Source organism: Pseudorasbora parva, chromosome 19 (assembly GCF_024679245.1).
Source record: "Pseudorasbora parva isolate DD20220531a chromosome 19, ASM2467924v1, whole genome shotgun sequence".
Lineage (NCBI taxonomy): Eukaryota > Metazoa > Chordata > Actinopteri > Cypriniformes > Gobionidae > Pseudorasbora > Pseudorasbora parva.
Genome location: NC_090190.1, coordinates 16,812,506 through 16,827,964, shown reverse-complemented (window position 1 = coordinate 16,827,964; position 15,459 = coordinate 16,812,506). Strand labels below are relative to the sequence as shown.

At 37.4% G+C, this 15,459-nt stretch overlaps 1 protein-coding gene and 1 pseudogene across 2 annotated transcripts in view; both read right to left on the bottom strand.

Annotated features, from left to right (window-relative positions):
• dtnbp1b (dystrobrevin binding protein 1b) overlaps positions 1–15,459 on the bottom strand; it is an 82,612-nt gene that overhangs the window by 26,438 nt on the left and 40,715 nt on the right. The gene's annotated exons all lie outside the window — the stretch shown is intronic.
• LOC137048607 (5S ribosomal RNA) lies at positions 4,115–4,231 on the bottom strand (annotated as a pseudogene).

Here is a 15,459-nt window from a genome sequence, read left to right as displayed (position 1 = left end):
GGCACAAACGCTGTAGGAGTCAGATTCCATTCATCAGATAGCGAAGAGCTGAGTAAAGCGTGTCCGTGGCATACATTCACAGTGCATGTTCAGTCTGTTTCGTTTTCAGTTCATGCCTTTGTAAGCTTAAAAGTCCTGTTCTTCGCAATCCCATCTTTCAAACTTTAGTTAGTGTGAAATGTTGCTGTTAGAGCATAAATAATACCTGTAAAATTATAAAGCTCAAAGTTCAATGCCAAGCGATATATTTAACAGAAGTTCCCTTTCAAAGCCTACAGCGAACGGCTGGTTTGGACTACACCCCTGCACTTCCTTGCAGGAATGACGTCACTAGAACAGTTTGTTGACTAACCCTCCGCTCACAGGAATACGCAAAAAAGGGGGCGTGGTCTTGTTGCTCTCCCACGTGGAGAAGAGCGCACATTTACCCCTTTTCCACCAGAATGAACCGAGTGCTAGTTCAGAGCCAGTGCTAGTGTCAGTTCTAAGTTGGTTTGACTTGAGAGTCTTTAAGAACTGGTTTGGCTTTCCACAGGCTAGAGAGCCACCCCAGAGCTAGGTCTTACGTCACTGTATACGTCTCATCTTTCTCGCTAGCGTTTTAGCAATATTGGCGAGGCAGCGGGAAATACAAACACACCAGGCTTGTTGGAGATGCATTGGCGCTGCGCGGACCGATCGGCGTATGATATTAAAATACCGCGTGAGCGATTCAAAAGCTTAAGGAGTCGTTTGCGTTCGTTGTACTTTGATGTCATACGGCGATCGGGCTGCACAGCGTGCGCTGATGCATCTCGAATGAGCCTTCCCTCATTGCTTTATGATCTTACATCGGCATTAAAACGCCACAAATTCAATGCATTCGTGCAGCTCTCCATTGTTTTGTATAGATGGAGATTACAATCAAGCAACTGTTAGCTTGATTAGATGCTATTTAAAAAATTGCGGTCACAAGTGTGTGTTCGTCTTGTTGGTCACGGTAACTCCGCCCTCAGCCGCTGACGCAAACGGTTCTTACTTCTAGTCCAGCAAAGTTTTGGTGCTACTTAAGAACCACTTTTCCTGGCTCAGAGCTGTGGCTTTGGCTGTTGAAAGACAAAGAACAGATTTGAAACTAGGCTCTGGCTCCGATTTAGCACCAGCACTGCCTTGGTGGAAAAGGGATAATTGAGCGCTTGCATCTCCCCGCTATGGTTAGAGGCGGGACCTTCCCGGGCAAAGTGCGCTACGCTGCTGTCCAATCACAACACGGGAAGAGCTGGCCCAATCAGAACTCGTTACATATTTCTGAAGGAGGGACTTCATAGTACAAGGAAATCATCAGGCCGTTTTTAGGACAGAGAAAACAGCGGTGTTCAGATAAGTAAATTGGGAGAAAAATACTGTTTTTTTACACGTGAAACATGAACTCATGTTATATTGCAAATCTTCAAAAACACACGAATCAAAACTTCAAAAACACACGAAAAATAAGACCTTTAACTTTCATAAGAATTTATTTGAAAAGTTTAAACTCTCATTTTATTCCGCATCGCTCCGTATACATGAATCCCCACAGCTGCCCGAGCCGAGCGCTGTGAGTGCGATCCTTCTCCCCATGGGCTGGTTGAAAACATGCAGAAATAGCTCCCTACTAGCTGTAGTCTTTAGCCTCTGGCCAAAAAATCCTCAGAAAATGACGATATTTGCGCCGAGATCATTCGAATATACTCCCGGGTTTCTGAAGGAATCGCTGAAGTAAACCTTTAACACCATTGCTGAGTATTTTGTCCTTAAGTCCAGTTAACCAAAGACGAAATCGTTGGTGTTTCTTGCATCACAAACTACCTTGTAACCAATTACGTCAACGTGCGGGAAAATATATTATGAAGGTTGAAAAGTTACCTAGTGCTGCTTTAATAACATAGTCAAGCAAAAAGCTAATCATATTAATTACCGGTATGTGTCCGATGTTGTAAGATCCATACCTTTGTGCGGTGTTTACTACAGTAACTTGAGTAAAGTTGACCGAGTGGATCTCTGAGCTGGTTTGAGTGAGTGGAGGCGGGGCTAATTTGCATATTCATGTATCCAAGTATAGTAAATTAAGCAAGGGTGTAGAGTTATATTTAAGCTATTTTAAGGCATGAAAAAAAATTCACAGGGGAAAAAACATTTAATTATGTAATTTTGGTGATCAAAGATGAGTTTAAAGGGATAAAATGATTGACTACTTTAAGGAAACATTCTGGCCTCAATACAGGTTAAGCTCAAATGACAGTATTTGTGGCATAATGTCGATTACCACAAAAATAATGATTGAGACTTCTTTTCTTTAAAAGGAAATTTAGAGGTGAGGCACGTACAACGGAAGTAAATGGGTAAAAAGCTGAACTTGGACCTACATAAAAGAGTAGCCTACTTATTCAACAAAAAATAATATACTTTAAAAGAATATGCTTGAGTTCCAACTGAAAGCAATGTTTTCAGACACTTAATTGCAATAAAATGAATTACGTACAACATGTAATTTCATAATTACTTTTATTGTCTTTGAAATATGGTTAAAGTGATCTGCAAATTAATATTTAATTTATTTTTTTTGAGTCATAGGGGTTTTGCTGTAGTTCATGTAAAATTTAAAAGGTCAAAATCATTTCTACATTTAGTATTAACACTGAAACAGCCAAACAGAACTTTGAAGTTATTGGTCGCTTTCAATATGGTTCTAGTTGAAAAGTAAAAGTTATGGCTTACAAGCTTTTGAAAGCTCACGTTCCAATGGGTCAAAACTGACCCGGGAATGCAAAAGGTTTCAGCAGTTAGGAAGCATTAGGAAGGTTAAGGTCATTTCACATGATTCATGTATTGTTTCAATTTCCATTTACTGTTGGCATTTGTATTACCAGTGATTAGAGGACAATTCAAATGATGTATCATTAACATCAACGAAGTGTCATTAAGGGCAGTAGTATGAAAAGCTAAACCAAAATGCAAGAAATCCTGTGAGTAAAAAGATACATTGTTTACCACAAGTTGAAATGAAATCTCCAAAAATACTAAATGATTTGGTATTTTGTTGCAGCAGCTTCTGCAGGTGCATCTGTTGCCATGACTTTAGATAATGTTTTTTTCTTTTCTTCAAGGCTGTTGAAGAGCATTCTGTAGGTTTGAGTAGGAGATGTTCAATAGGTAACCAAGCAACGAGCAAACAACAAAAAACAACATCCACAAACTGCCCCTGCGCACGCCCACTTCATCACATCCTCATCCACACTGTTCTTTGCTGCGCACAAATGGCTGGACACTCACATGAAGATCCCTGACTTGTGCTTTCAGCAGCTTCAGCTGGCTTCTTTTGAACACCAGAGTAACATGCAGTGGGTGTTTAATGTCTTGGAAAGGATACTGTGATCTCGGAGAGCATGTGGGATTGTGATTGAGCAATACAATTGAATATGGGTCAGTTCACACGTCCACATTAATCTGATAACTTTGAACCTTTTTCTCTACATTTGGGCCTTTTGTCCACACTGAGACAGCATTTTTGTCCTGTGAAAATTGAGGTTTTTGAAGACGCTGTCCCAAGTGAATACATTTGAAATCACTTCATGGAATCATCATTTTTTTTTGCGTTGTGGTGTGGGCTGTGAAAATAAAAATGATCTGAAAATGGTCTTCTAAAATGATAATAATAATTAATAATAATTTGTTTATATAGCGCTTTTCAAGGCACTCAAAGCGCTTTACATTGAAGGGGGGAATCTCCTCAACCACCACCAATGTGCAGCATCCACCTGGATGATGCAACGGCAGCCATATTGTGCCAGAACGCTCACCACAAACCAGCTGATTGGTGGAGACTGAGTGATGAAGCCAATCAGGATATGGGGATGATTAGGAGGCCATGATGGACGGAGGACAATGGGCAAATTTGGCCAGGATGCCGGGGTTACACCCCTACTCTTTTTCCGAAGGACATCCTGGGATTTTTAATGACCACTGAGAGTCAGAACCTCGGTTTAACGTCTCATCCGAAGGATGGTGCTCTTTGTCAGTATAGTGTCCCCATCACATGTTAGGAACCACACAGACCACAGGGTGATCACCCCCCTGCTGGCCGTACTAACACCTCTACCAGCAGCAACCTAGTTTTCCCAGTTGGTCTCCCATCCAGGTACTGACCAGGCTCAGCCCTGCTTAGCTTCAGTGGGAAACCAGTCTTGGGCTACAGGGTGATATGGCTGCTGGTTGTTGTATGATTCTGCATGATGACATATGTTTAGTCATGTGAGGCACATTATACCATAGATATCTAGTTGACTGATGTTGTGCTTGCTATTCACTATCATAGTGCTTCAAAGATAAATATTTTAAATCTTCATATTCACAATCTTCATATCACACTTCTGTATAGGTGACAGGATATTAACTTGCAATTGCTTTCTTGCAGCAAAACATGTTGACAGCTGTATTTTAGATCTTACATAAATAACAATTTTGAATGCAAACTAAACACAGGAGTGATTGGTTAGGATATTTTGCTAATAAAATGACCATACAAGAAATAGCTTGAGACCACTATTGTGTATGGTCTCAGAAAGCTTTTATTACATTTTATGCATTTACATTTTCAGATTCACTTTCAGAAGTATGGATGGATTGAGATTGTTTTAAATGAAAATGCTGTTTAAACATTTCTAGGTTAATGTGAATGTTAGGGTGGCTGAGAGAGCTCAACTGAAGAAAAACCCATGCAGAAAAAACAAACAAAAAAACAGCAAATTAAGAAAACAATGTGTACTGTGCTGCAAATACTCACAACACAACACAACTAATACTCAGAATATGATGTTTTATAATAAAAAAGTGCGAGAGGAGCTGTTATTTTGATCTATCCAAAACAACCTATCTTCAGCAATTACCAAATCTACCCTCTCAGCATGAGAGAAAGAGCGGGGCACAACCTAACGCTTTTTGACTGTCTCAAATACAACCAAATACAGAAATGGTCTACAAATACTCACAACAAATACTCCAACCGCAATCAAATACAGAAAAGCTCAGTAAATACTCACAACACAACCAAACAGAAACGCTCTGTATATATTCACAACAAATGTGTTGCAAATACTCACAACTCAACCAAATACAGAAACGTGTTGCAAATACTCACAACTCAACCAAATACAGAAACGTGTTGCAAATACTCACAACACAACCAAATACAGAAACGCGTTGCAAATACTCACAACACAACCAAATACAGAAACGTGTTGCAAATACTCACAACACAACCAAATACAGAAACGCGTTGCAAATACTCACAACACAACCAAATACAGAAATGCGTTGCAAATGCTCACAACACAACCAAATACAAGAAAAGCGTTGCAAATACTCACAACACAACCAAATACAGAAACGTGTTGCAAATACTCACAACACAACCAAATACAGTAATGCTATGCAAATACTCACAACACAACCAAATACAGTAATGCTATGCAAATACTCACAACACAACCAAATACAGAAATGCTCTGCAAATGCTCACAACACAACCAAATACAGAAATGCTCTGCAAATACTCATAAACACAACCAAATACAGAAATGCTCTGCAAATACTCACAACACAACCAAATACAGAAATTATCTACAGTTACTCACAACGCAACCAAATACAGAAATGCTCTGCAAATGCTCACAACACAACCAAATACAGAAATGCTCTGCAAATGCTCACAACACAACCAAATACAGAAATTATCTGCAGTTACTCACAACGCAACCAAATACAGAAATGCATTGCAAATACTCACAACACAACCGAATGCAGAAATTATCTACAGTTACTCACAACACAACCAAATACAGAAATGCTCTGCAAATACTCACAACACAACCAAAAACAGAAATGCGTTGCAAATGCTCACAACACAAACAAATACAGAAATTATCTACAGTTACTCACAACGCAACCAAATACAGAAATGCGTTGCAAATACTCACAACGCAACCAAATACAGAAATGCTCTGCAAATACTCACAACACAACCAAATACAAGTATGTGATGTGCTGCAAATACTCACAACACAACCAAATACAGAAATGCTCTGCAAATACTCACAACACAACCAAAAACAGAAATGCGTTGCAAATGCTCACAACACAACCAAATACAGAAATTATCTACAGTTACTCACAACGCAACCAAATACAGAAAAGCGTTGCAAATACTCACAACACAACCAAATACAGAAATGCATTGCAAATGCTCACAACACAACCAAATACAGAAATGCGTTGCAAATACTCACAACACAACCAAATACAGAAACGTGTTGCAAATACTCACAACACAACCAAATACAGAAATGCTCTGCAAATACTCACAACACAACCAAATACAGAAATGCTCTGCAAATACTCACAACACAACCAAATACAGAAATGCTCTGCAAATACTCACAACACAACCAAATACAGAAATGCTCTGCAAATGCTCACAACACAACCAAATACAGAAATGCCCTGCAAATACTCACAACACAACCAAATACAGAAATTATCTACAGTTACTCACAACACAACCAAATACAGAAATGCTCTGCAAATGCTCACAACACAACCAAATACAGAAATTATCTGCAGTTACTCACAACGCAACCAAATACAGAAATGCATTGCAAATACTCACAACACAACCGAATGCAGAAATGATCTACAGTTACTCACAACACAACCAAATACAGAAATGCTCTATAAATACTCACAACACAACCAAATATAGAAATGCTCTGCAAATAATCACAACACAACCAAATACAGAAATGCGTTGCAAATGCTCACAACACAACCAAATACAGAAATGCGTTGCAAATGCTCACAACACAACCAAATACAGAAATTATCTACAGTTACTCACAACCCAACCAAATACAGAAATGCGTTGCAAATACTCACAACACAACCAAATGCAGAAATTATCTACAGTTACTCACAACGCAACCAAATACAGAAATGCTCTACAAATACTTACAACACAACCAAATACAGAAATGCTCTGCAAATACTCACAACGCAACCAAATACAGAAATGCTCTGCAAATACTCACAACACAACCAAATACATGTATGTAATGTGCTGCAAATACTCACAACACAACCAAATACAGAAATGCTCTACAAATACTCACAACACAACCAAATACAGAAATGCTCTACAAATACTCACAACACAACCAAATACAGAAATGCTCTACAAATACTCACAACACAACCAAATACAGAAATGCTTTGCAAATACTCACAACGGAACCAAATACAGAAATGCTCTACAAATACTCACAACGCAACCAAATAAAGAAATGCTCTACAAATACTCACAACGCAACCAAATACATGTATGTGATGTGCTGCAAATACTCACAACACAACCAAATACAGGTACATGCTGCAAATGCTCACAACGCAACCAAGTACAGAAGTGAATTGCAAGTACCCACAATGGTGATACAGATACAGAAATGCTCTGCAAAAACTCCCCACAACACACAACACAACCAAATACAGAAACCCGCTGCAAATAGTACAAACCACAATGGAAATGTTTCAAGGGGACTCAACAAGTGACAAACCTGGATGGGACATGTTTATTATTCAGTGTCTACTGGTCAGTGTTGTTGATGATGACCTGAAAGGGGAGCTTTTTGTTTATTTTAACATCCTGATCGTATATGCGTTGTGAGCATAGTATTTGGTTGCGTTGTGATTATATATACATAAAACAGATGAAGATGTTTTGAGGAACTGTAATCTAATATCAGGAGAGTTTTATATTAGCACGACAGGAGAGATCAATTCCGTGTCAGATAGATCCAGGTTACTAAAGACCCAAATATGTTATAATGAAACATTCATTTGGCGTTACATTGGCGAAACATTCAATACGCTTTGGAAATTAATATAAGGTATACTACCACGTCATTCGATATTTTCTAAACACCTCAGGAAAGGGTTTTCTTTAATGCATTGATCAGAGTCAGATTCATGCCCATCAGATGTGAGTAGCACAGCGTGCTAAATGAAATCCAATGGCATCAAAAGTGTAATATTCTGATAATGACATTAATCTGTCAATCATTCATGTGCATTAGTGACAGCCAGCAGAGCTCATAATCCTCCTCCCACATCCACATGGGGAAAATCAGAGGTGTCAGCTCTGGGCAGACCAATATGATTAGACAGTACCAACTGAAAGACGGGGGGGTCTCCATCATACATTAAGCCAATGATATATTTAACAACAACAGAGAATTGTCTGTGTAGTGTACTATATGATGCATTCCCGTACATGATGTTAAGCAAAAGCTAATATATTACAAACTGTTACGCTTGCAAGTGTGAAAAATAGTTTCCCACAAATGATGAGTAGACAAGTGAACTAAAACCAAATGATGTTGGTTTCTCTCAAACAGCTGAGACCATTACAGCAGTGAGATATTTCTTTAATATGGTCTGCTCCTTTCTCTAAATACATTCTCCCAGTGTTGCAATTTCAGCACAAAACTGCTGTGGAAAAAGCTGGAGACATTTATTGTTTTAATAATCCTTTTTTTGTTTAGCAGTTTTTGTGATTATGATAATTAAAGGCAATTATCTCTGTTATAGAGCCTATTCTTTCCATCATATAGATTAAAAACAACAACAACAATATTTAAAAATAAATGGCTTTAATAGTTGTACCTTATATCTTATGGGCAAATAAATGAATAAAATTGTGTATGTGTATAAATTTCCTATAAGAGATAATATTTATATGTAATATAATTCATATGTGCATATAGTATTAACTAAATAATTTGTAGAGATCCCTATGAATAAAATAACTAGTAAAGATACTGCTACTGAAACCGAGGGTGCTCTGTTGCACTTTATTGGTAAATATTATATAATGTCGGTATGTGTCTCTGTGTGTCATCTTTCTTTCTTTCTCTTTTTAAGTCAAGCAAAAATGTGTAGTTTTCTTTTGCTATGACTCCAAATATAGCTCCTGAATAAAGGCCACACTTATGCATGAAAAGCATTTGGCCACGAGCATGAGAAAGGAATGAGGGGGGTGGGGTGGTGGTGGAAGACACTAGGACGAAAATAGATTCAAACATTTATGTAAGCGTGTTCCTCAGGGTCGTGTTTTCTAACCCCTCTAGATTTGTGCATCTCATGTTAATTTGAGTTGACTGAACGGGCTTGTTGGTTTCTTTTGCCCTTTGATAGAGGTAAAATGGTGTTATGTTAAATAAGTGCCCTCCTCATGCCAACACACATTTCCCAGGGTGATTGTTAGAGGAAGTTGCAACAATCCTAACATATCAAGGTCACCATAAGCAAATGAGCCGATGCAAATTAATACTGTATACAAAGGACTGAAGAATGTACAAGATGATGGCGACACCTTTGTGCTGTGCTTCCTAAGCAAACTTTTAATATGCACGTGACAAATACATAAGATGGTGCTTAAGACCATTTTTTGAAAGTCTCGTTTTTGACCACATTTGTACTCAGTCTTGTCTCGGTCTCAGACTAAGAGGACTCTTAATATAGTTTCAAGACCGGTCAAGACCACAACTGCAGGGATATTACTAAATTGCTAGTGCACTGCCTGATTTTTTTTAAATTAACATCATTAATATGATTGGATGTAATACTTTCTGCTTCAGATGCATTCAATAACGTATTTCTAATTTAATTTATTTATTGCACCGTTTCAGAAATTAATAAGGGACTGTGTCAAAAATGTAACCAAAAATGTATAGAGATTCTCACAAAATTGAAGAAATTGTTGCAAAATGTTCATGTATGAGATCTGGATTTATAACGTGATATAATTAAGCAATATCACGGAAATGTAATATATGTACATATATGTCCCTATATCCGAGTAGTGATGTCATATATGTTTCATATAAAGCAATACATTATCAGCACGTATATACATTCTCACGATATATGAAGATATAGGTTTATACCATGTATGAAATACCATAGAAGAATTGTTATATATACATATATTACAATTATTTATATGATTTCTTTTTATATGGTGCTGTATGTTAATGCCATATATGTAAACAATATATGTCGAATTTATATATGTAAGTTTATTTAAACATAATATATGCAAACATTCAGTATGCTTGTATAGGATTTTATATGGATTTATATAGTGGTGTTTGAATCCTGGAATTTCATTCTAAATTAGTTTTGGTTGAGGCTTCGGACATTAAAAGCTGCTTGGTCTCGTGTGAGCATCTAGTTTTGCTTGGGCAGTATACACTCTTTTGTCCATGTGTTTAGGGTTGTTTGTTTAGCATGCGTGTACTTTCATGTTTTGTTCTGTGTAGCATGTAACGGTTACCCTGGTACATGGGTGACATTTTTCATCCTGTCCTCTAGAGGGAAACAAAGGGAGGAAGGGGTTTTAAGGTTACGAGTAGCACAGAGGAGAGGCTTGGCAGTGGAGCATGGGAGAAAATGCCTGGAATCACATTGTGTTTGAGAGTTAAGTGAACTGTACATTCTAATGCTTTACAATCTTATTCAAATGCACATTTTTATGTACCCATAAAAATGTTAATTCATAGTGTTTGGAAGTTTGCAGAGAAGCTCGCAGAGGACTCTGTTATGGGGCTTGAGTGCACTGATACCTACTTCTGACCTGTGTTGGATTTTACCAGTGCCAAATCTAGGATTTAGGATTGTATATCTTCATTGCCTGCTGGGACTGGGACTTCTACAACACTCATATAAGAGACTTGCATTGCAGACTGTATATCCTTTTCCCTCTATGGCATTTCAAATTGTTTGGTACTGTTTTTTGTTTGTGTATCACTAGTATTTTGGGTTTGGAATTGATTTACTGTTTATTTGTTTACTTATAGTGTTGAGCTTTGATATTCACAATGCTGTCTTGGATTTCTGTCCATGTGCTAATTGTTACTATGTTATCTCATTCAGTGGTTAAATAGATACAATTTATTTTCACTCCCTCATTGAGAATCTTACAGTTAGTTTGAACACAAACTATTGGCAAAAGTGAATTCCCGTTTTTTTTTTTAGGCTTTCTTATTGTATAAAAAACTAAGGCGAGCCAGTTACAAGCATGAAGGGGTTTGTTTGTATCGATTGTTTATTTTTGAAGTCTAATAAAAAGCCCATTAACCTCTGCACCCTTGAGTCCTTCATCTCTTGCCTCACCAGACAATAAGTAACATTATAAATATTTTATATTTTAAATGTCATTTGTTTTATACATAGTAGGAGACTCTATGACATTTGACAGTGATAGTGATTTGTCACATATATAATTTAAACATATATAATATGTGGACTAAAGATATATGTCAATATATGGAATTTCTGATGCTGTGCATATATTTGCATTTATGTTTTTACTCTATATGAGCATATTAGGATATTTCATATATGAGACCTATATGTCAATATATGTATTATACATACGTAAACATATATAATATATGGGATACATTTATATGTCAATATATGGAATTGTTCCAATTTCTAATATGTTTCATATATGTTTTTACTTTATATATCACATATATAGCAAATATTGATATTTCATATATACACATATATTACATTTCCGTGTGGTTTTCACAGATTCAAGCATGACTGCAAACATTATATTGCTTTAACAAACATTCAATAATAATAATAATAATGATAATAATAATAATAATAATAAAAACATTATCCTTAACATTATTTATGTATTTGTAATTTACCAATTCAGATGCCTCTTCTGTATCACCTCTAGTGCAAAGAGGAATTTTGTTGTTAAAGGGGTGGATTCTTGCGATTTCACTTTTTTAACTTTAGTTAGTGTGTAATGTTGCTGCTTGAGCATAAACAGTATCTGCAAAGTTACAGCACTGAAAGTTAAATGCAAACGGAGATATTGTCTTTTAAAGTTACGGCAGTTTATTGCCTACAAAAATGGCTGGTTTGGACTACAACGAGCTTCTTCCTGGGTTGGTGACATCATAAACCCTTGCTAGTCACCGCAGATGAGACTTCTGCCCGTAACGGTAAGGGCCGTGGCGTTTCTGGACAACCTGTGCTTGGCACTTCAGCCAATAAAAATACATGAAACTACATTTTGGCCATCTAACCAATCTAAGACCATTGCGTTTTTCGGAGGGATGGGCTTCATAGAAGCAGGAAGCAAACGAGCCGTTTAAAGGACAGTGGAGACAGAGGTGTGGAATAAAGGTAAAATATAAGCAAAATACGGCGTAAAAAAAAAAAAAAGTATTAAGACATGTTATACTGTGCCCCACAAACACAACCAAGCCTACACTCTAAAAAATGCTGGGTTGTTTTAACCCAATGTAGGGTCAAATATGGACTAACCCAGCAGTTGGGTTGTTTTAATCCTGCGGTTTGGTTAAATATTTGCTTAAGACAACCCAATCGCTGGGTTAAAACAACCCAACTGCTGGGTTAGTCCATATTTGACCCAATATTGGGTTTTTTTTTTACCCAGAATTTTTTAGAGTGTAGAAAAAAAAACACAGAACCACCCTTTTAATGATTTCATTTGATTGGTAACAGCTTTGTATAGTGTCTTATGTTTATTCTAAGTAATTTATTATAAGTTAAAAGTAATTTATCAGGTGGTAATGTGGATTGCTATGAATTTAAGGAGTGCTGGTCTGATCTTGGTCTTGACCCTGTCTTGTCCTGCCTTGGTCTTGGTCTTGTCTTGGTCTTAACCCCTCAAAGTCTGGGTCTTGTGTTGTCTCAACACACATTGGTCTTTGTCTTGACTTGATCTTGGATTAGGTGGTCTTGACTACAACACTAGTTGACAGACACACGCAAATAAAAAAACACCATCATAGTAACACACATGACACTAAAATAGCATACAATGTACAACATAAAGCCCTAAAGACTATCATTAGTAAAGCTGCTATTTGTGGGAGTTCTGCTAGCACAACCACTGGCTAAATCAGACGCATGTCTCCTAGTGGGTATCAGTTACAATTGTCTGCATTCTGTGTCTTAGTATCGATAAAGCTATAAATACCACTCTTACCCTGAAATATGATATATTATACTCAGAAGTAGTCTGCCGGTGCAATGATAGCCTGTCTGAAAGGACTAGGCAGCCTGACAAGAAGATGATTAGATAAGAACACAGAGAGTTCCCTTAAATTGATCAGACTTCCTCTTTCTGTCACTTCTCTTCAGGCCTGAGCATATCACAGTACTTTCAACCATAAAACAGCAGGGCTAGTAAACACTACCTTAAATAAAAGGAACAGTTTTGTGGAAGAAATAATCAAACAGATTTGTCACAAGGGGGACTAACCCTATAAAGCTGGGTATATGACATCATAATTTTTTTTTTTATGGATACGTTAGGTCTTTGTGTCTAGTAAAACTACGCGGATTGGTGCAGTTAGTGATATTGATATGGCCAAGATGAAAATCTAGCTTGTAATGTAATTCAATATGATCAGCTTCTTACGTTAAATGCATATATTATCAGTTGTCACTCTATATATCTCCCATGTCCTATAAAGTAATTGTAGGTTGTTGTTGTTGTTGTTGTTGTTTTATTTATTTATTTTTATTTATTTTATTTTTTTTGGGGGGGGGGGGGGGGGTATAAGCAAGACTTATAATGAAATGCAATATAATGATGATTGAAAAATAAACAACAACAGACATTTTTTTTGATACATTTTAAAATGAAAGGATTTATGGAAAAGGTATTTTAAATAAAGCAAAGTTGTTTCAATATTCTTAGTGTTAAAATATATAACAATATAAAAGTTATTCTTATGATAATTATACAAATCTGTAAATATTTCACTGCAAAAAAAAATGAAAGCTTTAGCATAAGTTCTGGAAGACTCAATTACTACGTCACTTAATCCCTTCACTCTAATCCAATGATATTCTCATGCTCACGGTATAAAGGCTCTGTACTTACACATGTTTGAGTTCGCAGATACTGAAGCAACGATTACCCCCATCCTCCCGACCACCACCTGGATGGCCCTGTCCATACTCTGCCGGGAGGTCGGCTGCGCCCCTACCCTCATCTTCAGGCAGGAATTGCAGATCCGAGACCCATAAATCCACTATTGTCAATATATTTCTCCCGAGTCTTTCTGGTAGAAATATAGGCTTCACATCCTTACGGGAGACATTTTCAGAGTTAAAAGCCTTTTACTTTAGCCTGGATGTCAGCCGAACTCAGCCCCGCCCACAACATTTGAGTTCGTGCAGTTTCGGTCTGGACTCGATCCATAGAGGAGTAATTATCTCTGAACAGAAACTGTTCATACCAATGAAATCATCAGGGCGGGCTTTAGACGATGACGGACCGATGATAAACAGTAACTTAATCATGCACGTCATCAAAGGGGCTTGGATTATATTTGTTCGAAGCTTGTTTGTATATGCATTCACCTTCATTATTTCTCTCTAAAATGATGATCATGTTGGTAAGTACTCTGTGTATCCTTGAATTCCTTTTTTTACAACACCGACAAAGATCGTTTATTCCAGCGTGCGTGCAGACAGGGTTGCCAAGTTTTTACAACAAAACGCGCCAACTACTAGCCCAAAACAATAGTAATTTTGGCACGGTTGCCAGCTAAAATTCACATTCTTGGGTCTATATATAATATAATAGTCGCTTCAACCCACGGACATGTAATACAACCCGCGGGGGGGGGGGGGGGACGCGGACTTGGCAACACAGTGCAGTTGAGTTCTATTGACATTTGACAACTAACTTAATGTGTTGCTTCGTTGCTCTGATTGGTTGTAGGTCTATCCGTTGAAACACGGCCCATAATCACAGCCCAATGGAGCAGTATCGGACTCGTATTCTGACTAGAATTGAGTATGACCACGTCAGGCTACTTTTACTTAAAAAAAGTATAAACTATAAATCAGACAACAGAAGACATGTAGATTGTGTACAAGCCAGGTTTCTCCCAAGGTTTTTTTCTCCATTCTGGCCCTGAAGGAATTTTGGTTCCTTGCCACCGTCACCTGTGGCTTTTGGCTTGCTCAGTTGGGGACACAAAATTTTCAACTATATAAGTCCTATATTATACTGATCTGCCAGCATTTACACTATATGATAATTGAAATGAGCTGGATAACATCAACGTTTTCTCCAGAGTGTAAAGGCTGTAGGCTGTAAAGCTTATTCAAATTATGTTGCATTATTTTCCTGTTTAACACTGTGAAGCTGCTTTGAAACAATCAGCATTGTAAAATGCGCTATATAAATAAAGGTGACTGGAACAACTTTAGTTGGCCTTAAAGGGTTAGTTCACCCAAAAATGAAATTTATGTCATTAATGACTCATCCTTATGTCGTTCCACACCCATAAGACCTCCGTTTATCATTGGAACACAGTT